This window comes from Anomalospiza imberbis, chromosome 18 (assembly GCF_031753505.1).
Source record: "Anomalospiza imberbis isolate Cuckoo-Finch-1a 21T00152 chromosome 18, ASM3175350v1, whole genome shotgun sequence".
Classification (NCBI taxonomy): Eukaryota; Metazoa; Chordata; class Aves; order Passeriformes; family Viduidae; genus Anomalospiza; species Anomalospiza imberbis.
The window spans coordinates 11,684,414-11,702,996 of NC_089698.1; positions in this window are offsets into that span (position 1 = coordinate 11,684,414).

Below are 18,583 nucleotides of genomic sequence, written 5' to 3' on the forward strand. Positions count from 1 at the left end.
ACAGTATCACACTTAAAGAATCATCATCCTACTGATTCTGGGAAAGCTCTTCCCTTTAAACTCATAGCAGGGCTGACCACTCAGTACCAATAAGACAAGTGGATTTTGCCTATTCACTTTCAACAAATGTTGTGGAGAATTCAACTGTAGCCTCTCCAATTTATCCCAGATTCCAGATTTGGATTTTTAACTCAGAACATCAAACTTCTGCATCTGGAAAATTATCATTGTGCAGTCAAGGAGGAGGTCTGGGAGAGGCAAGAAAGGTAAAGGAGAATGTCATCTCCCAGACCAAGGGAGAGTCCAAGGATGGCCTGGGAAGGCCAAGACATAGTTATGACTATCCCAACTAACTGCTGCCTCTCACAGGAAAACCCATTTGTCTTTTTGTATGGAAATGAAGACTGAGCCTCTTTGTCTCTTTCACCATGTAACCTTTACAGTCTTGGTGCAACATTCAACTTTGACCATATGACACCACAAACTCTTCACTGACCGTCCCATGTCAGAAGATGCTTAGCAGTCCACATGCTGGGATTCAGGACTTTGACCTCTATTTTTCTGTTTGTTTGTTTGTTTGTCAAAACTTTCACATTTGCCATCATTGTCTGGAGCACAGTTTGCCTTGGCAGAAATCTCCATACATAGCCTGCGCTCTCTGGTCTTCTGCTGCCAGCGTGAAGGGCTTTGTATGCTGCTTGAAAGGGGACTCAGGTATTTAAAGACCCTTACAGGCCAAGATACACTCAGGAAAATTTTGACTAGAATTCTAACTATTAACAGAATCATTATTTATTAACTTATAAAAAGGCAGAGTATCTTTAAATTGTCCTTTACATTGTTGAGGTCCTCCTATATCTTTGTCCAAATTTGCAATCAGGAGATCAAATTTGAGTATTATGCAATATTTGAAGTACAGGCATTGTTAAGGTTGACATGAAGACCACAGCTGCCTTTTGGAGAGTAAGAAATTATCAAAGGGTGTAAATCCTCAGATTTCTTTCTCAGTATGTCTGTCAGGTTATTACAGAGCTGTTGAAGAGTCTCAGTCATTGGGCTGAGTTGGTGGGGAGAGTACAGGGAGTCATCTACTGACCAAAGGGACCAGGACAGGCTTTGGAGGCACCAGGAGCTTCTCCTTCAGCCTTGCTGGGAGTCATCTACTGACCAAAGGGACCAGGACAGGCTTTGGAGGCACCAGGAGCTTCTCCTTCAGCCTTGCTGGGGACGTTGTGCACCTTGGTGAGTGTATTGCACTAAGCCAACGTAATTTTACCTCTAGCTCCAACATGTCTTGACACACAGAGCTGCCATCTGTAGTTGCTGCTGCTCTGACATTAAAGCTGGTTTGGGATGATGGCTGCATCAGCCATGTTTGAGGAGAAGAAATCTGGTTGCTGGTTGAAAGACACCCCTCATAACCAGCCTTGGGAGCCTGGAGGTGAGGAGACAATCCCAAAGAGCCCCAGCATGTACACAGAGTATAAGCGTGCTTTTCATTTGGCAGAACAAACCTGGAGATGCAAATCAAGGAGCCACCTTCGGGGAAGATGGAGACCTCTGTGTTGAAGCAGGATTCATGACAGTCCAGGGCCAGATGAAGAAAAACAAGGTTGCAGCTTTGTGTGCAGCAAAAGAGTAGGTTTGTGGCATGAATGACATTTCAAGCATTGCATTTTGCCTCCTTTTCTTTAGTGCTGCTGTCCACTGAAGGGAAGTAAAGAACAGAGAGAAAGTCAGACATTTGTACTCAACAAAGAAAAGCTAAGATATTGACACTCAGTTTATCACTCTTCATCTCATCTTTTAAAAATATAAATTTAAAGAACCCTAAATGCACACCAAACTCATGAGCCATTCTCACACTAGTGTCCTAAATCACCTCATTTGCCTTGATCTCTACAGTGTCCAAATTATTTTGCAACATACTCAGGAGAATGCCTCTTTCTGCTGATGTTTGTTTGCAGAGCATTGTCTACAGTCACCAAGCTCTTACTGTAATAAATAAGAAGTGCATTTTATTTTTCCCAGCTCTAAAGTAGATTTTAACCATTGGACAAGAGTCTAGGAAAGCTTCCAAGATGATGCAACTAAATGCCAAATTGGATGTATTTCATACAATGTTTGTCTCCTCCTTCAGTCATGATTATTTATAACCCAGGAATATCAATTAACTCTATATGATAATCAAATAACCCAATAATAGGCAATATTCAGGGAGTTTACTGTCCAGATTTTCTAAGGGACATGGCTGTGAGTTCCACAGTTGGTGCTCATGATCCATTTGTCTCAGTACTCAGTCCATTTGTCTTCAGAAACTGCTACACACTAAACTTTGCACATAGTTTTCCTTAGTTTACACACTAAACTTTGCACACAAGTTTACTTTATTGAGGGTCATGGGTCTGCTCCCACAAAAATCAAGTGTTCAGACATCTGGAAAAACAGATACTTGGAATCAGGAAATTCTGGTACTCAAGAATTTCTCATTCATATTTCTCTTCCCTCTGTCATTCCTCAGAATTCAGGATGACAGTTAAACCCTTAAACTGCCCTGATTCAGGAAAGCCAAATTATTCTTCTTGTGTTACTGAAATCAGAAAAGGGAAATACGTTCCTAATTTACTCATAGGTTTATGCTTTGCTGAGATTAACATTTAAGTACCTTCTAAATCAAGGTTTTTTTATTTTCCTTTTAATTTGAAAGCATGCCAGGGAATAACTCTCACACTTCTAGCTGAGAAACTTGGCAGTACTTCATCTCAAGTCTTGAAAACACACTTCTGGCTCCAATGTAATGGCTAAACAGATCTGTCCAGCAAAGCCTTGAAGGGTTGGAGGGTGATCACAAGCATTCCATGTTTTAGAAGCACAGCAGCAGGGCAGTGACAGATGACTGAAGAGGACAAATCTACATCTTGAGGACAGCAAGTATCAACAGTCCAATACTACTCTGGCACTGTTTTTCTCAACCACACTTTCCTTCAGTTTCCCACTTAAAGAATGTCTCTTTGTGGGCTGTAAGCATGAGCAAAGGGAAAGCACTTGAATGGGACATCACAGGTCACACACCCTTTTTCACACCACTGAAAGCCTAAAGGGACCCACAGAATCTCAGGGACTCCTCTGTCTTTGTTGAATTTTTCAAGGTTAAAGGCAGAGCTGCTGCCTCCTTCTTCCTTTCCTGCTGGTTACAAAGTAAAGCCTGTTGGAAATGCTCTGTGGAACCCAAACCAGATCAACCTCTATTTCACAGTGACATTGGCCCAGTGAAAGTCAACTTTGGCACAGCTCGGCTCAGTGGGACACATGGCACAAACCATTGCCCAAGGGAAACTCTTCTCCATTTACTTTATTCAATGAGGATATCCAGGCACAGTTTACTGCAAATATCAGCACTTTATTCTTTCTGTAACACTGCAGCTGTGCTCAATATTAGATTAACAGTGAAACCTTCTGATTCAGGCCTTAACTCTTGAGTGTCCTTCTGGACAAAATCCAGCAGTTTTCTTAAAGAGTGAACCTCATTAGTACAATTACTATAATAGCTGAAAATATTGGCAAGAGAAAACAAAAGGGAGCTTTGTGTGCATCCAAAGACACCAACAGCAAACTCTGCCTGAACTCTGTATTGTCTAAAATAGGCTGGAGTGACATTAGTGACCCAAAGGATATCTGTGGAGGGTTTTAACCCTCATGGAAGCACTAAACTCACTGAAAATACTACACATCATATATTTATGGCATAGTGTGTGTGTATATCTATATGTATAGATATATATACCTATACAGCTGCCATCATATGCTTTATATGACCTCAGTGAGCCCCAGCCAGTGAGTACTGGCTCTCTGCCATGCTCATTCAAGAGCTGCCTGGATCAGTTTGCTCACTGAGTCCTGTGCAGGCTGGAGCTCCCTTGGTCTCCCCAGAGCCCAGCACAGGGCAACACAAGCTACTCTGAACACACAAGGGAAGCACTTCAGCTGAGGAAGCTGAGGAGTGATTTTGCCAGGGATCTTCACAGAGGGAAGTAATATGTTCAAATCCTGAACTTTTAAATACCAAAAGCCTTAGAAAGATGTTCAGAAAAAGGAGTGCTGTTGAAATACAACTTCGAAGTCAAAAAGGGAATCAATGAGGATGAAAATGCAACACCAGCAAATCTCTGGCTTGGACTAAATTAGGGGAATGGCTGACAAGCAGCAGAGCATCATCCACAGGGACCTTGCTGAACTTGAACAGAAACCTCATGAAGTTTGGTACAGAGCAGGGCAGAGGTCTGCATGCAGGCAGAGTAATGTGCTCAGCACAGGCTCTCTTGTGGGCTGCTCTCCATGTTGGAGAGGGATCCAGGTAAATGACTATTTAAATGCTGGCAAAACCCACAAGCTTGACTGCGTGTTCTCTTCTCTTCATGCTTCTCCAGCCTCTAACACCCAGATTCCCAACTCCACAAAGCAGGGACTATCCCCCACCAAACAATCCCACTTCTCCCTCCCCCTGCCATCCCCACGCTCTGGGTCCCTGGTCCATGTTCTGGCCCCACACAGTCAGTCAGTGCAAGCTCACACCATGCAGGACATGAGGGCAAACTCTCCATGGGCTGCACGCACTGAGCCCCAGGCAATGGGGATGTGATGTCTGCATTAGGCTGTTCCTGCAGCTGCTACAACATTTTTCTTTTTACTTTTTACTTTTTTTTTTTTTTTTAAGTTCCTGGTATTAAGGGTATATAAAAACAATAGGGACTTTTATCTTAAGAGATCATCTGAAAACAACCTCATCCTCTCAGTAAAAGGAGCAAGGATGGGAAATACTTTCTAAAAATTCCCCTAAATGAGAACTAAGGCTTTTGTGGGATTCCCAGGTAAATGACAGAGCTGCACTGCTGTGCACAGAGAGGCTTTCCAAAGTGCTTAATCACACTGCAATTTCTGAGTCAGGAATCAAGACCAGGACTAGCATCTGGATTTCATCTCCTCCCCAAGATGAGCAGGACTGGTGAAATGGAGCTAAATAGATTGTACTTTCCTGTGAAGTCAGCAGGCCCCACCTCTGCCTATCCCTGCAGCTCTTCATAAGAAATGAAAGCATCCACACAGCATCCCCACTGGAGTCCTGCAGTTTCCCACCATCTTGCTGGAATCCAGTGACATCCACCAGCATCAGAGTGCTGAAAGGGAGGGTAAGGGAGGCCATGAGCAGCTGGATAGGAAGGGAGCAGGATGTGCCTCTGGGAAGCCACAAGCTGCTGAAGAGACTCCCTCCCACTTGCCTCAGACTCTTCCCTCATGAGTTCCAGCTTAAGCACAGCCTAAGAACTCTGCACCACTGCCCTCTCCCTGCTGCACTTCCAGCTCTTTGGGAAGGATAAGTTCCTGGGAATAGAAGCCAGATGTGTGAGTGCTGCAGGTCAATAAGGATCTCAGGGGGGCAACACTTATGGAAAACCAGAGCAGGCCAAGCTTCTCCGCAAGGGAATGGAGGAAGAGCAGGTTCTTTACTGCCCTTATGATCCCCATGCACACAAGCAAACATGCACACATCCTCACAAGCAAAGCAATAGAGAGGCTGTCAGAAGCATAAAACCTAGCTCCATAAACAGGCCTTGCCATGTCCTGGTGCAAAAAAATAAAGGTCACTGGTGCTGTGCAACTACAGATGTAGGCTCCTAGTTCTGTCTTGGTTCCAGGGATAACATCATTGCTTCACAAAAACTTCCTTTTTTTCTGAATGGCCCTGTGAGCTCATGGGAGGTAACCTTTTCCTTGTGTAAGAGTACAAGAAACTGTTTGCTTTCTTCCCTAGAAAGTGGAAGAGCAGCATGCAGGAAAAGAGAAAATCAGTCTTGTAGAGTTTGTTGTCTGTACTTTTCTTTTTCCCTGCTTATCTTTCACTGCTGTTTTACTTTGGAAATTCCCTGATACTCAAATATGGTGTTTCCAGGCTGTTGCACAATTCCCTGTGGAGCTGTTGTATCACTTATCATTAGCCACTTTCCCACACTCTGATCATTGTAAATGTCTCCTTACTCCCTTCAAAATTTTACACTCTTTCCTCTAGGGACATGCTGACATTATAGTCCCAAAATTTACTCATCTGGAACATGGGGTAGAAAATGCAAGAAGTCAAATTCTGATCATTCATGAGCATGAACAAAGGGAATGGAAAAAAACCCCTGCTTTCCTACATTCAGAATTTGAATATTCATCTTCATCAGTGTTAAATATATAGTGTAAGAATACCTGAGCTGAGATACCTGAGTAGTACATATTTTTATTTCAACAGAAAATAAGCTGTTTTCAGAATTTCATGCATATCCTCCCCTTCTTTTCTACCTTGCATATTTAATTTTACGACCTTTCTTTGTACAACAGCTGGTTAAGTTTCTTATCATATTGAAGTAAGACATTTTCAGCTTATCAGATTGGAAAATGCAAGTAAGTAATTATCAGCAATGCATTCTAGTTCTCAACAATAAAGTGGTCCCTTTCTAAATGGTGTGGTAGTAACTGTACCAGTACAGTACATTTCACAAGCCTCTTCTGGATTCAAACCCTAAGCCAATACAGTAATGTGTAGATTTCCACAGAAACCATCAAAAAAAAGGTAGTTGCATGAGCAAAAAGGCTGACTTAAAAAAATCTTGAGGGTTTGTGGGGAGTTGTTTGGGGTTGTGTTTGGTTTGGTTTTTTTACTTGAGTTCGTATATTTGGGGGGCTTTGTTTGTTTCGGTTTGGGTGGGGTTTTTTTGTTTTGGTTTGGTTTTTTTCTGTTTTTGTTGGGTTTTTTTGTTATTGTTATTGTTTTTGTTTTTGTTTTTGTTTTTGTGATTTTTCCAAAAAAGCAGAGCTGCTGGTCTCCATACCAAAGGGCAGATGGAAGCAACAGCATTTAACAAAATGAAACAGTTTCTACATGGTGCACCAGGGTCATTGTAGAAAGGACAAAATAAATAAGGCATGCAGAAACATCTGGGGTTTGTCTGCAACAGATTAAAGGACTTCCAGCCATGACTGGACAGAGCGTCCAAGTTTAATGAAAATTAAATTAATTTGAAAGCTTTTGGAACACAGAAACAGGATCACAATGTGCATCTCCAGAGCTCCATGCTACCAGGCAGAATGGAAAATGAACATGGTCCTTCAGCCTCACACATCATCCTCTCTGAAATTCAGGAAATCAAAATCCAGCTCCAGGTGCCACAGCCACGAGGCTGATGGCATCTTGGCTTCCTTTCTGGCCCTCTTCTCCTTTCTGCCTGCACCAGCAATTTTCACAGTGCTTCCACTTTCACTGCCTAGTTAGACAGAGGCTTTTGGATGCAGTACCTGAGCAGTGATCAAACTTTCTGTCACTTCGGGCTCCTGGATGAGTTACAGAAATCCACAGCTCTCCTACCAGGTGACTCCAGGTATTTCCATCACATTATCCCGTCAGCATCTGTCCTTCTGCCTGCTGCTTTCTTTTCTGAGATCTGCTTCCTGTCCTTACAGCTTTCCCAGCTGGCAATTCCTGGTGCAGCCTCTTGAGTGCTGCACAGCCATAAAGCATTCCACACCCAAAACATGTGGAATTCATAATCAGTTGCAGAGATCCTCTGGGTTGCCCAAGAGCATGGACAGTGCCTTATTACCAAAACTTCATCTCTGCCCTTTCTGGGACAGTTGGTGCCTGGGGCCGCTCTCTCCCTGATGGCTCCCTGCTGACATGGCCATGCCTATGCCACAGGGACAATTCTTTTCTTTCAGCAGCTCTGCCCAGCATCTATCACCTCCTGGAATGGGAAAACTTAGTCCTTCAAATCGGCCAGCCATCACCAAGGCCCAAAGAAACAATTCTTCCAGACTCAGCCCTCAGCAGGCCCTTTGCTCCTGCTAAAAGGTAACCAGCACTTTTTCCTTCCTTTGCCTATTCCCATTTCCCACTGCCCAGGACAAGTGACACCCAGCTCTTGAATGTTAGTCTCTATTTCATGTCACGTGCTAAAATGGTGCCACATCTCAGTCTCTGAGCCAGCTTGGACTTTCCCTCTTCTGCTTCCTCCCCAAGGTCTGACACTTGCTGCAGAATCGAGGGCAGATCTGTGCAGGATTCCAGAAAGCTGCCAAGCCTGGACTCTCAGCAGACTGTACAGGTTTTATATTGCCTTGCCTGACATGAAATTCAGTCAGTCTGAGCAGAGTTGGACACACACATAAACACAATCATCACACACACATTAGTGGCCAAGATTACCCAACACTATATTTTGGAGGCTTGTTTATTCAAGATCAACCAAATAGCTGCTTTGAAAACATAAACACAGTAAAAACAAAAGTGTTTATATTGAGAAAATGTTTCTATTCTCCATACATTGTTTAGAAAGAGAAAAAAAATACTAAAACCCCCTGAAACAGTTCAATGTTCAAATGTAATATATGACTATATAATGTCTGTATATATGTCTGTAATAATGTCTATACAGGACAGACCTGTCCTGGTTTCATGGTCACAGATATTGTTCCATCTAAAGAAAATTAGTCTCATTTGCTTACATTTCAATCCTTTCTAAACAATAGGCTTAGATGTTGACTATATTTGTATTAGAACAAAAAACCAGGCAGGTGGGTCAAACTGAGAGCTCCACAGCTCCTGTCTCTGAGAGCAGCCAGCACTGGATACCCAGGGAAGACTACAGCAGGAAGAGTACAACAATAAATGTGTAGTGATTCTTCCCTAAATGCTCTCTCAGCCATCAAATACTTGAAATTCAGAAAATTCCTGAGCCACAAGTGTCTCTTTGTATCTGGTACTCCTTGATAATATAGTTCAATGGATTTTTCCAATGTCATCCAGCTTCTGATTTACAGGATGATAAAAGTTTTCAGAGCAAAACACATCTTGACTGTGCTTCTTCCCTTCAGGCTCATCACTCTTGATTCCCCAGACTGCTGTTACTCCAGCAGTGCAATAACAGTGGTGAGTCTCTGCTTTAGAAAAACACGGCTTGCCAGAGTAGCTCTTTCTGACCCACGGAAACACTGTCACTGCACCACTGGGGAGGACTCAGTGCTGCCAGGCCTGTCACCTACTGCTGCCCCTCCAGCAAGCCCAGAGCAATGAGAAGACCTGGAAAGAGCCACTCTCAAAGCAGCAGCTTCTGAAACCCACTGCAAATCATGTCCCCTTTGACACCCTCCTGACTGCAGCACCTCGAGCCATGAAGTTGCAGGGAGCAGCCCATGCTACAACCCAGAATAAAGACTTTGGGAATATTACCCTAAATGAGCAATCAAAAGGAAAGAAACCCACTGAGACTGAGAGAGCTGCCTGTCCTCTGACCCTTTGGGCAACTGAGCCAACTTCTCAGGGCTTTTCTGAAAAACAGGCTGAAGTACAGTCACAGCCCAGCAGGAGTCCTAGAATGTGAACTATAGAGGGATTTATAACAAGAAAAAAAAAGGGAGATTTAAGTAACTTCTTACTCTTTTAAAAAACCACAGGCTTTATCGATTCAGCCACAACGCTGCACCTACAGCCAATGTTTAGCTCATGCCTCATGGATGTGTTGGACAGTTAAATTGGATCTCCTATTAAATGCTAATACATTGTGACAGAGGAGTTCGAGATAAACACAAAGCCATCTCAAATCATAGCTTACAAATTATAAACTTCATTACCCATGACCCACTAGAAACTTAAAAACAAGTTCCTATCCTGGTTGTATTTATGCTGACTCATGAAGTCACCTGAGATTCAAGGTTTAATTGTCAAAGCAACAATCACAACACAGACAGTAGCAACTCACTGAGAACATGTGATAGACTGGAAATAATTTCCAACAGAGAACATGACAGAGAGTAATACTTACATCAGACGGTAGTTAAGAGCTCTTCTCCATAATAGCCAGTTTCCACAAGAAATTAAAGATGAAACTTGCTTTTGAGTGCAAGCAGTTCAATTGGTGTTTCCCCAGTGACTCAGCAAAGTGATCATTAATGGTGACTACTTGCTGCAGAGCACAGGTGTCTACATTTCTGAAACTAATAGTACCTCACTGTCACTGTCACTGTCACTGTCAATAACAAGGCTGGATGCTGGAAGTAGCCCTCAGGCACCTCCTTGCTCCAAGCTGATGCCTGCTCCTTTGTGACAGCACAGGATGGATTCTCATCCTGCAAAAATAGCTCATGTAAGAGAACCAAAGTTTTGTTCTTCTTGAGGTTGTGATTTAGCATTTCTGATCAGCCATAAAATGTCGGTAACAGTAAAATGATGCCAAAGTTGGTGTTTAGTCACTTCCTTTTACTAGAAGTAACAGGAATGTCAAATCCAAACACTCAGAGAATAGCAAGAGAACAGTATGAAATGGACAGCAATAGGCAAGGAATTGCACAGCTACAGCTCAATGATGGTGGGGAAGCAATGTGAATGCCTAGAGGTTAAACTATCATGGACAGGAAGCAAGGAAGTATGGAACTGGAATCTCTCAGCATGTTAGAAATGTGAGATATTAATTCTAAGGGTCAAAAAGCTGAACACATTTCTGGGAAATAGAGAAGAGTTTAAAAAAAAAAAGGTACAGGCTTGGAGGCTTGGAAACAAAGTTCATTAGTGAAACTGGGAACTCTGCCCTCTCCCCAGACCTCTGCACAATTCTAAACACAATTTGATACGAGGTCCTTTAGAAGGATGCAATGAACTTAATCTCTATTTACATAAGAGAGAAAAATAAGTGAGTGTTGAGGGTGGTTGTGTTAACCCTGACTGTGCCAAGGAAAAATTCATGGCATGGTTCTTTTCCTCTATGGCAGTGGCAGCCCTAGTGCTTTCAGCAGGAGGGGATCCCCTGCTGAGGGCTGCTGTGCAGAACCTCCGGCTCTGTTACCCTCCTGGTGATGGTGGAGCCTGGATGGTGCTGGTGTGGGCACCATCCACACTGAGCCCAGCAAACACAGCTCAGGAGGCAGAGGGGAACAAGGCTCTGGCTGAGAAGGCAGTGCTGAGTCAACGGCTGGACTTGATGATTTTAAAAGCCTTTTTCAACTTACATGACGCTATGACCTCACTGTGTCTGCCTAAGAGCCCATCCCTCACCTACCCCTAAGACATTCCTTATCCACGGGGCACTCCAGTCCCCAGTCAAAGGATCGCCCAAGTAAAAGCCCTCATTTTATTGTGGTGTCACCTCTGAACTCCACTCCTGCCATATAGCTGAATTTCTCATTGCCAGAGCCATAATCTTGACTCTGAACCTTGACTGGGCTCTAAGCCAGGACAGCAGCCACACTCCCAGGGCATATGGTGAACCCTATCAACAGTCTTCCCACTGTTTTGACAACCCCTCTCAAGTGTCCCTGTCTCACTCCACATCTAGATTTCTCTTTCTTTGGTTCTTAAGTCTAACTCCATGTCTGTACTGAGCCTTACACAGTAGGATTCACTGCAAAACTTGGGAAGGTTTAGGTGGGAACAGACCCAACTGCCCCCAGTGGCAGAGCTACTGCAGTTCTCCAGGGATGCTTTGATGAGTACTGTCAGGTGGGCTGTATTTTGAGAAACATCTGTGCAGGATCCATCAGTGCCTTAGGGCATTTAGAAATTAATACACAATTTGGTGAATAGATTGGCAGATGAGGACACCTACAGGAAAAAGGCTCTTCCCCAGGCTGTTCCTGAAACATTGCTTCAATAAGTCTTGACATGACATCATGTTGTGTGCTACACAAAACAGCTGATAGATCTGGAGAAGATGACTGACAGGGCTCCTGGTTCAGCAATAGCTCTTCTGGCATTGATGGTGGTGATTTTTTAACCCCTGGATCTGACCAACACTCAGAAATTTCTGGGCTTTTCTACTTATGCATTTCCATAACTTTCAGCTAACATCACCTTAGATACTATAAGGTTGCCAATGTCTTTTTCTCCTCTATTGTGGCTTGTTCAGCAACTCCTAAACTTCTGAACTTGAAAAATATAAGAACAGGATATGGAGGCATAAGGTACCTGCCACACAATCTGAACTCTATCCTTGAATAACAGCTTAGTCCAGGCACAATTCCTACTCTCAGTCAGTCTCTGAGCTCCCTAGAACAGGAGCTGTTGATAGTTAAGCCATATATTTATACAGCACAACAGAAATAACCCCACACATGGCACTTGTCTGAATTCCTTCCTCTTGCAATAAACTGTATTTCACTTTAACCAACAGCAATCCTACAAATCACATTCATTTCCCACCACAGCAGGAATAAAAATTTGTATTTCCCCTGGGGCAAATGTTTTACTTACTCTCCAAACTTTCATGATTTACAGGTATCTATTGTGACATTTGCTAATCAGTATTTCATATTTAGATGCAAGAGTGTAAAGTTTTAGTATTTTGGAGAACAGAACAATGTGCTGTTCTGGTTTTTATGGCATACCTATAACCCTTTAGGTACTGTCCAGCACCAGATATGATCCCACTGTCCTCCCTACAGGTATTACAGGATGACAGACAATGAAGGACTGTAGGGTTTATTTTAAATACAGTCTCATTATACAAAATAAACTTCAACCCAGGAAATCTGACAACTGAGAATTTCACATGCATAGGATGAATTGTTGGTTGGTAATCTATCTGCTCTGTGTCCTGCTGTCCCACACAGCAGGCATGAGCCTGGAGCTCTTGCACACAGTTTGATTTAGGTTGGCTCTAACATCCCAGGGAGCAAAGCAATAGAACAGGGCCTGTCCTACTGGGTCCCAAATTTTAGTTCTGGGGCCCATTGCTCAGTTCTGTTCAGTACTGCTGGAAATAGACCAAGAAATCTGGTTCAGGATAAAAACAGCCTGTTCAAGACAGTTTCTCTCATTTCAACATTTCAAATGCTCTTGAACACTTGGCTCAGCATCCAAAGCAGAAACTTTTAATTCCATCCTTAATTCCGTCTCTCGTATGACTGGGAAATTTTATCATGACAAGTTTGGTTACAGAATTGGGCACTTGGAATGAGAAATAAAATTAAAGAAGCAAATAATGGTTCATGGTAAATCTGTTACATTCAAAATGGTGTTCCGTTAGGAAAGCAACTTCAGCGCTTGTACTGCAAAGAAACAAATCCATCTTCCATCTTCAAGGAACAAAAGAGTGTCAGCTTCTGAGAAGTTAAAAATCATATAAATCCAAATTTTAAATACATTTAAATACATTTAAAAATGTATTTGACTAAATACAAATGTGAATACCATGTCTGTAAGCATCTTCATGAAAACCTCCCACATTGTCAAGCCAAATTAAAAAAAGAAGGTGGACAATAAATGTGAGTAATAGATTGGAAAGGTGAATCTACACCAGAAGTTGTTCATTATTCACAGAAGCTTCTTACATGAGTCTCTACTTTCTGCCTCAGGAGATCTTATGTATTTGTTCTTTTTTATAGTCTTTTCTGAGTCCTGTGACTGACCCTCCTTCATGGCTCCATGCAGTTCCCCATTCATGCACACTTCATTGTGCTTGTCAGGCTGAAGCAGCCAATATTCAAGGCTTTCAAGTTTCACCTCGTGGTCACTCACCCCAGCAATCTACATTGATTTCTCTCTTCTTGACTGCCAGGAGCTAAAAACAACTTGCTCTGAGAGCAAATTATTCACATGGGTAGAAGGCTGCAGAATCAGAAAGGATAAAGATGAAAGCCAGTTGGCAGGCAGCCATTAGTGGGAGAGACATTCTGCTTCCAAAATATGGCTTTCAAAAGGAAAGCAAAGATTATTAAAGGTATCATTAAATTGATTCTGTGCTCTTTAATAATGGCAGTATCTGGTTTTAAGTGGAAGGATAAAAATAACATGAAATACTGTATCAGTTACAAAACCAACCAGCTACAGCTTATTTCATTAATATTATAGCTCTGAACTGCCCCTTCCCAAGGCTATTATTTCTTCTTTATTATATTTCATTTTATTAAGCAGCTTAGAGCTGTATTTACTTGGGGTTTTTTTGAGTACTGGGGTTATAAAAGGACCTGGATGCCAAACTAATCCAAGGACATCTTGCCATGGTGATAGCTCAGCAGGTTCCTTGGGAATACTCACCTAACACAAATCTTGTAGCTAGAGAAGCTGCCTTTCAGGGGCACAGAAAGAGTGACCACATTCACAGGTACCCAGCACTGTGGAGCAAGGACTATCACTGTCCCTCTGGAGCAGGACAGATGCTTCTCCACCACACTGGTGGATATCCTGCAGTTGGGTAGGCACTTGGAAATGTGCCAGAACACAAAGAGGTCTCTGCTCTAAGTGAGAACAGTAATTACCTGACAAATAAAGTTTCTCTCTGGAAGGCCTAGATTGCACAGCTGGAAATGCACAGGATTGAGAGGCTGATTTGGGGCTCTGTAGCAAATTCCACAGACAGAGGAGCATTTAATGAGGAGCCCACTCCTCCCCTCAGGCTGTGTGGAGCACTGTGCACACCCAGGGTAGGATGCAGGTGCAGCCAAAGGCAGCCCCCTCCTGCACAGTGCCCCTGTCTGCAGCCCCATGGACAGAACTGCAGCTCACGAGGAGAAGGTGACTTTGCTGTCAGTGGCACTTTGCAGAAACCTGGTGAACTGAGAAATAGGAACACCAATTTGGCAAAGCATAAATAGCAAGCAGAGTTCCTAATGCATGCTTCAAGTATTAGTTAAAGCTGAGCAATTCATCCTTATCTTACTGCAACAAGATCTTGTTTAAGAAACAGGGAAATTTCTGGAAATGAAAGCACAGTTATCAGCTTGAAGTACTATTTCCTTCAAAATCAACAGGAGAAGCTTCTCACAAATAGCATAAAGCATTTTCTTGCCCAGGCTAACCTTACTTAAAATCAGAATATGGACCACCAGCAGCTAGAATGGAAAATGGTACTTTAAGTATGGCTTTACTTTTCAAAGCCCAATCCCAGACCTCAACCACTACAATAAAAAAGCAAAACTCAGTAATGGTCACCATATGCAGCTTCCTCAGACTCTTGATGCAAGAGTTGCTTTATCCCCCTGCATAATGCATTATGTTCACACACTTTGCCACCAGTACTCATATTTTATCCCAAGTGTTGAAACACTGAGATTACTTATGCCTCAAGCTCCTGGATTCATGTGATTATGCAAGAAATCCAATTTTAATTAAAACCAAATTTCTAGTGCTTTATACGGAGAAGAAAATCTTCAAAATGGGACTGCCAAAGTTGCAAAAACGCCAAGTACCCATAAACAGGCACAAAATACACTGCTTATTAAATCAGACTATTCTTAAGGTACTCTCAAGACTGTGGGAGGCAAGCTGGAGCTGCAGCTCCCGATACCATGCTGTCATGCAATATCTTAAGAAACCTCTGGCTGCAAAAACCAGGCAAAAATATAACAAATTTGTAGAAATCATTAGGAAAAATGACAATGGATGCCCAAAGAGCTGCACACACTCAAACTGGGTGGAGATGGGGTTACCTCATCCTGCAATGGTTCAATGCTGCTAACATTTCCTTCACAGGAGAAGTTATCACATGCACTTGGGTGAGTTAATGTTTTCTCAGACTATACATGAAGTCTCATCTCCAGTGGAACTCTGACTGACAGCCTTAGCAGTCAGACTTTGACTGGGCTAGAAACATAATGACAGTTCTGAAAATTCCCCTTTTCTCCCCACCTGTATGAATCCAGGCCCTGTTCCAGATGGTTTCTCATTAACTGGTAGTCTGGTTTTGTTCCCATCACAGCTGAACACACTGGATGTTTTCTAATCATTTCACCCATCCCTGACATATCAACACCCAAACAATTCTCCAGCCAAAAGAGAACATTTGACAGATCTCCACTGTTAAAACACTCTAACCTGTACTTACAGGAAGAGACTAAATTAATCCTGTAAAAGCAACAAGGTCTGACTATGTTATCAGATGCCTATGTTATTTCTCTAAATTAGATTATTTCTAATTTGTCTTATCCCTTCATTAATCAGCAAAATCAGGTTAAAGTTACAGTCACGTGTTCCCAGCTTGGACTTGTTTGCTGCATGTAAGTCAGACTTGAAGAGAAGCTGGAGTGTCCCAAAGCTTCTGTTTCTCCCTCTGATGTCCACCAGCTCTATAAAAGATGGCATCACTCACTACAAACATTTCATTTTGAAGGGGAAAAGCCACTTACTAAAGCCTTGATATAACACCCCTGAACCCAAACTTCCCATCAATGCCTGTGGATGGTGCAGTGCATGCCCCATATGGATTAATTCAAAGGTTTTTAGTACTGCTTTCAGAAAAAAAGGCTGTGTGAGCTCCAGAGCCAGCACTGTGAACACCAGAACCACACAGTCTGGTCCTTTACTTGTCCCAAATGTTTAACCTGAGCATCAGCAACAGTGCAAGCTGGCACTGGAGGATTTAGAGACTCTTTTCTTCATGGATTTTCTGGTAACTGGGTGTTGTATTAACTCAATCTTCTATGCACAAATTGAGTTATTCATCTTTATGACAGTTACATTAACCTAATTACCTCTGTACAGTTTGATTGATGCTCTAGTGATTACACCAAGGTGACAAAATGTGAGGCTACCCTGGAGAGCTCTTAGTATGGCTGGTTAGTCACTTCTTTGCCTGTCAGAAGCCTTTGATGCTGAATGATAAAAACATAAAACAAGACCAAAACCAAGGAATCCATACTTGCAGAAAACAGCTCAGCCTCCAGCTCCCTCAGGGATACTTCTCCCAGGAAAAACATACCAACAACAGAAAAAAGCCTTTCTTCTTGCTGTGGCTTAAAGGCAGCTAAAATTTGGGAGGAAGGGAAAAAGGAAAGTGGCATATCAGAAGAAACCTAGGCAAGGTGACTTTTCTGCACTTCGGTCTTTGCATCTGCAAAAGGGGGGAAAAGTACATATACAATCTTGATACATACATGTGAAAATGCTCTGTGTAACAGGGATAATGAACCTATACCAACCTATACCTATAGCTATTACCTATACCTGTTTGAACAGTCATCACTGAGCACCTCCAATGTTGTGTTTCCACATTTTCACCCAATCCTTTATTTCCCACATTTTCACCCAATCCTTTATTTCCTCTTGCACTCTTTCTCCGATCCTATCACCCACTGAAAGTACACCAGCTCTACGTTTCCTTAATTCCTGACACTCACACATGCAGCTTTCACAGCCAAATAAACACACCGCAGAATCTTTGACACCAAGTCCCAGCAGCTTTTTCGGGAGCTAAAGCAGCTCGTCATCCCCACGTGGAGGCCCGACCGACCCCTCGAGGACCAGCGTTCACTCACAGCTAGTCTCTGTCTGCAAAGGGCCCTGTGGGACACGGCAGGAATGGCAGCCGGACACGCACACGTGTGTGCATCACACCCAGCACAGGACACACACACACGTGCGCCATGGTGCGGACAGAGCTGTCCTTTTGAGCAGGCCGGAGGTGTGTGCTATCAGTGAGGTCTGCCTTTGCCCTTGTTATGGTTTAAGAGAGACATTTAGGGAAGTGATATGTTATAAACGCCAATCACTCGTTTTAAAAATTTATAAAAGTTTACTAAAAATAAAATGGAAAAAAAAATAATACAAGTATAGTAATAAAGAATAAACAATTAGAGTTAGGACAATTAAAGAGACAATAACAGCAAAAAGTTACAGCCCGGGCTGGGTACCTCTCTCTGAACAAAAGTGAGCCAGGAGAAGGACCCCGATAAAAAGAATTCCCTCCTTAAGAGGGGTAACCTGTTGCATACACAAATCACTTCATGAATATGCATATATTTATTTAAAACAAGAAGTTCGTCCGGTACTTGTTGAGGAATTCCTGTTAATCCCAGGCGCCTTGAAGTCTAAGTCGAGTTTGGAGAAGTTCGGTTTTTTGTTGATAAGGAAAGCCATAAATTCCTCTCCTCTGGAAGATTTAGGGGTTTTTGTAATTGTTATCTCTGTGTGAAGAATTTCTTGATTATCTTCTTCTTCTCTTGAGCAAAAAGAATACCACACACACATATTTTCTATTTTAACTACTGAAGCTTAATTTCAATTACAAAACTACATTTACTATATTATTAAAATGTTACTACAGCATAACTTTCCAACCTAGCATAATACATATCGTAAATATCTGCGTAGAGCCATACATTCTGCATTTTTCACAGATACAAAGTTTCTAACGACTAGAAAGCTAGACAGGTAGCTTTTAAACCTACTTCACCTTTCTCCTAATCCTATCTCACAACAAAAAGTAAGCACACTAGTAATTAACCAACACCAAACCCACCACACTCGTGATTACATTAACCAAGAAATCTCAGCATTAATAAGATCTCAAATTAATGAACCAAAACCGCTACACAAAATTAGTGTTTGTACCCAGTTTCAAACTAAAAGCAGCAGAGCCCTCAGCGCTGTCAATTTGCTCGCACGACGCTGATCCCACGCCGGGATCAGCACACGATGGCCTCGCCTGCCCCACCGAGCCGGGAGCGGCTGCCTCGGGCCACCGCGAGCGTTTAACAGAGCGTTGAACAGATCGCTGGGGGCAGCCGCGACAGCAAGCCCCAAACACGGCTTGTGCGACAGGGAACCCTGCAGAGGGACCTCGGT